Source organism: Salmo salar, chromosome ssa14, assembly GCF_905237065.1.
Source record: "Salmo salar chromosome ssa14, Ssal_v3.1, whole genome shotgun sequence".
In the NCBI taxonomy this organism is placed as follows: domain Eukaryota; kingdom Metazoa; phylum Chordata; class Actinopteri; order Salmoniformes; family Salmonidae; genus Salmo; species Salmo salar.
In genome coordinates, this window is record NC_059455.1 from 73921253 (window position 1) to 73926940 (window position 5688).

Below are 5688 nucleotides of genomic sequence, written 5' to 3' on the forward strand. Positions count from 1 at the left end.
AGCTCAATAGTTCAGATGATGTGTTCATACCATTATAGCTCAATGGTTCAGATGATGTGTTCATACAACTTTAGCTCAATAGTTCAGATGATGTGTTCATACCATTATAGCTCAATGGTTCAGATGATGTGTTCATGCCACTATAGCTCAATGGTTCAGATGATGTGTTCATACCATTATAGCTCAATTGTTCAGATGATGTGTACATACCATTATAGCTCAATGGTTCAGACGATGTGTTCATGCCACTATAGCTCAATGGTTCAGATGATGTGTTCATACCACTTTAGCTCAATAGTTCAGATGATGTGTTCATACCACTATAGCTCAATTGTTCAGATGATGTGTTCATACCACTTTAGCTCAATAGTTCAGATGATGTGTTCATACCATTATAGCTCAATGGTTCAGATGATGTGTTCATACCATTATTGCTCAATAGTTCAGATGATGTGTTCATACCATTATAGCTCAATGGTTCAGATGATGTGATCATGCCACTATAGCTCAATGGTTCAGATGATGTGTTCATACCATTATAGCTCAATAGTTCAGATGATGTGTTCATACCATTATAGCTCAATGGTTCAGATGATGTGTTCATGCCACTATAGCTCAATGGTTCAGATGATGTGTTCATACCACTTTAGCTCAATAGTTCAGATGATGTGTTCATACCACTATAGCTCAATTGTTCAGATGATGTGTTCATACCACTTTAGCTCAATAGTTCAGATGATGTGTTCATACCATTATTGCTCAATAGTTCAGATGATGTGTTCATACCATTATAGCTCAATGGTTCAGATGATGTGTTCATACCATTATAGCTCAATAGTTCAGATGTGTTCATGCCATTATAGCTCAATGGTTCAGATGATGTGATCATACCATTATAGCTCAATGGTTCAGATGATGTGTTCATACCATTATACCTCAATGGTTCAGATGATGTGTTCATACCACTTTAGCTCAATAGTTCAGATGATGTGTTCATACCATTATAGCTCAATGGTTCAGATGATGTGTTCATACCACTTTAGCTCAATAGTTCAGATGATGTGTTCATACAACTTTAGCTCAATAGTTCAGATGATGTGCTCATACCATTATAGCTCAATGGTTCAGATGATGTGTTCATGCCACTATAGCTCAATGGTTCAGATGATGTGTTCATACCATTATAGCTCAATTGTTCAGATGATGTGTACATACCATTATAGCTCAATGGTTCAGATGATGTGTTCATGCCACTATAGCTCAATGGTTCAGATGATGTGTTCATAGCACTTTAGCTCAATAGTTCAGATGATGTGTTCATACCACTATAGCTCAATTGTTCAGATGATGTGTTCATACCACTTTAGCTCAATAGTTCAGATGATGTGTTCATACCATTATAGCTCAATGGTTCAGATGATGTGTTCATACCATTATTGCTCAATAGTTCAGATGATGTGTTCATACCATTATTGCTCAATGGTTCAGATGATGTGTTCATGCCACTATAGCTCAATGGTTCAGATGATGTGTTCATACCATTATAGCTCAATTGTTCAGATGATGTGTACATACCATTATAGCTCAATGGTTCAGATGATGTGTTCATGCCACTATAGCTCAATGGTTCAGATGATGTGTTCATACCACTTTAGCTCAATAGTTCAGATGATGTGTTCATACCACTATAGCTCAATTTTTCAGATGATGTGTTCATACCACTTTAGCTCAATAGTTCAGATGATGTGTTCATACCATTATTACTCAATAGTTCAGATGATGTGTTCATACCATTATAGCTCAATGGTTCAGATGATGTGTTCATACCACTTTAGCTCAATAGTTCAGATGATGTGTTCATACCATTATAGCTCAATGGTTCAGATGATGTGTTCATACCACTTTAGCTCAGTGGTTCAGATGATGTGTTCATACCATTATAGCTCAATAGTTCAGATGTGTTCATGCCATTATAGCTCAATGGTTCAGATGATGTGTTCATACCATTATAGCTCAATGGTTCAGATGATGTGTTCATACCATTATAGCTCAATGGTTCAGATGATGTGTTCATGCCACTATAGCTCAATAGTTCAGATGATGTGTTCATACCATTATAGCTCAATGGTTCAGATGTGTTCCTACAACTTTAGCTCAATAGTTCAGATGATGTGTTCATACCATTATAGCTCAATGGTTCAGATGATGTGTTCATGCCACTATAGCTCAATGGTTCAGATGATGTGTTCATACCATTATAGCTCAATTGTTCAGATGATGTGTACATACCATTATAGCTCAATGGTTCAGATGATGTGTTCATGCCACTATATCTCAATGGTTCAGATGATGTGTTCATACCATTATAGCTCAATTGTTCAGATGATGTGTACATACCATTATAGCTCAATGGTTCAGATGATGTGTTCATGCCACTATAGCTAAATGGTTCAGATGATGTGTTCATACCACTTTAGCTCAATAGTTCAGATGATGTGTTCATACCACTATAGCTCAATTGTTCAGATGATGTGTTCATACCACTTTAGCTCAATAGTTCAGATGATGTGTTCATACCATTATTGCTCAATAGTTCAGATGATGTGTTCATACCATTATAGCTCAATGGTTCAGATGATGTGTTCATACCATTATAGCTCAATAGTTCAGATGTGTTCATGCCATTATAGCTCAATGGTTCAGATGATGTGATCATACCATTATAGCTCAATGGTTCAGATGATGTGTTCATACCATTATACCTCAATGGTTCAGATGATGTGTTCATACCACTTTAGCTCAATAGTTCAGATGATGTGTTCATACCATTATAGCTCAATGGTTCAGATGATGTGTTCATACCACTTTAGCTCAATGGTTCAGATGATGTGTTCATGCCACTATAGCTCAATGGCTCAGATGATGTGGTCATACCATTATAGCTCAATGGTTCAGATGATGTGTTCATACCATTATTGCTCAATAGTTCAGATGATGTGTACATACCATTATAGCTCAATGGTTCAGATGATGTGTTCATGCCATTATAGCTCAATGGTTCAGATGATGTGTTCATACCACTTTAGCTCAATAGTTCAGATGATGTGTTCATACAACTTTAGCTCAATAGTTCAGATGATGTGTTCATACCATTATAGCTCAATGGTTCAGATGATGTGTTCATGCCACTATAGCTCAATGGTTCAGATGATGTGTTCATACCATTATAGCTCAATTGTTCAGATGATGTGTACATACCATTATAGCTCAATGGTTCAGATGATGTGTTCATGCCACTATAGCTCAATGGTTCAGATGATGTGTTCATACCACTTTAGCTCAATAGTTCAGATGATGTGTTCATACCACTATAGCTCAATTGTTCAGATGATGTGTTCATACCACTTTAGCTCAATAGTTCAGATGATGTGTTCATACCATTATAGCTCAATGGTTCAGATGATGTGTTCATACCATTATTGCTCAATAGTTCAGATGATGTGTTCATACCATTATTGCTCAATGGTTCAGATGATGTGTTCATGCCACTATAGCTCAATGGTTCAGATGATGTGTTCATACCATTATAGCTCAATTGTTCAGATGATGTGTACATACCATTATAGCTCAATGGTTCAGATGATGTGTTCATGCCACTATAGCTCAATGGTTCAGATGATGTGTTCATACTACTTTAGCTCAATAGTTCAGATGATGTGTTCATACCACTATAGCTCAATGGTTCAGATGATGTGTTCATACCATTATAGCTCAATAGTTCAGATGTGTTCATGCCATTATAGCTCAATGGTTCAGATGATGTGTTCATACCATTATAGCTCAATGGTTCAGATGATGTGTTCATACCATTATAGCTCAATGGTTCAGATGATGTGTTCATACCACTTTAGCTCAATAGTTCAGATGATGTGTTCATACCATTATAGCTCAATGGTTCAGATGATGTGTTCATACCACTTTAGCTCAGTGGTTCAGATGATGTGTTCATACCATTATAGCTCAATAGTTCAGATGTGTTCATGCCATTATAGCTCAATGGTTCAGATGATGTGTTCATACCATTATAGCTCAATGGTTCAGATGATGTGTTCATACCATTATAGCTCAATGGTTCAGATGATGTGTTCATGCCACTATAGCTCAATAGTTCAGATGATGTGTTCATACCATTATAGCTCAATGGTTCAGATGTGTTCATACAACTTTAGCTCAATAGTTCAGATGATGTGTTCATACCATTATAGCTCAATGGTTCAGATGATGTGTTCATGCCACTATAGCTCAATAGTTCAGATGATGTGTTCATACCATTATAGCTCAATTGTTCAGATGATGTGTACATACCATTATAGCTCAATGGTTCAGATGATGTGTTCATGCCACTATAGCTCAATGGTTCAGATGATGTGTTCATACCACTTTAGCTCAATAGTTCAGATGATGTGTTCATACCACTATAGCTCAATTGTTCAGATGATGTGTTCATACCACTTTAGCTCAATAGTTCAGATGATGTGTTCATACCATTATAGCTCAATGGTTCAGATGATGTGTTCATACCATTATTGCTCAATAGTTCAGATGATGTGTTCATACCATTATAGCTCAATGGTTCAGATGATGTGTTCATGCCACTATAGCTCAATGGTTCAGATGATGTGTTCATACCATTATAGCTCAATTGTTCAGATGATGTGTACATACCATTATAGCTCAATGGTTCAGATGATGTGTTCATGCCACTATAGCTCAATGGCTCAGATGATGTGGTCATACCATTATAGCTCAATGGTTCAGATGTGTTCATGCCATTATAGCTCAATGGTTCAGATGATGTGTTCATACCATTATGGCTCAATGGTTCAGATGATGTGTTCATACCATTATAGCTCAATGGTTCAGATGATGTGTTCATACCATTATAGCTCAATGGTTCGTACCTCAGAATGTCACCCGTCGAAGGGCAGTGAACTGTGAGAGAGACAGACAGAGAATAAAGAGAGAAGGATGAAAATAGAATTTGACTGACAAGACAGTGGGAGGGAGGGCATTAATAAAGAAATCATTGACTTTCTTTGAGTCCAGTATCATCTTTGTTTGGACTCAAAACTGATATTCTTCATTCCACACTGATGAAATGGACCATATCAGTTTGGATGCTAGGTTAGCGTCATCCATAGAGAGCTTGTTCATCCTTGATCATACTGCATGCGTCCACCAGGCTAGCTAAGCAGAAGCAGGAGAGGAAAAACCTTCAACCCGAAAAATTATGTTTCCCTCTGTTAACTCAGTAACAGCTTTAGAATATTGAGGTCATTTGAAAACATTGTTCAACCTAATTGCCAGTGACAGAAAGTCACAACAGAAAAAAGAACAGCACAACAGAGAGATAAAGGAAATGCATCTAAAGTCAGCAGGGTTGGCCAGGGCAACATCGTCAAGGGAATTCTGCCAGTCAGAGTTCCAAACCAAAGCACTTAAAAACAGGAAGCCATTAAGCTAGTTCAAAAATGCAGAACAAGATCCAAAGAGGCAAAATCAAAGGGATTTTTTGTTCTGAAAAAATGTATAATAAACTCTTCGGAGCCCGATGCAGTCACCTCAGCTAACCTGTCCCTCTGATCAAAATGGCAGTAAGTAAATAAACAGATGACATTACATAGAAAA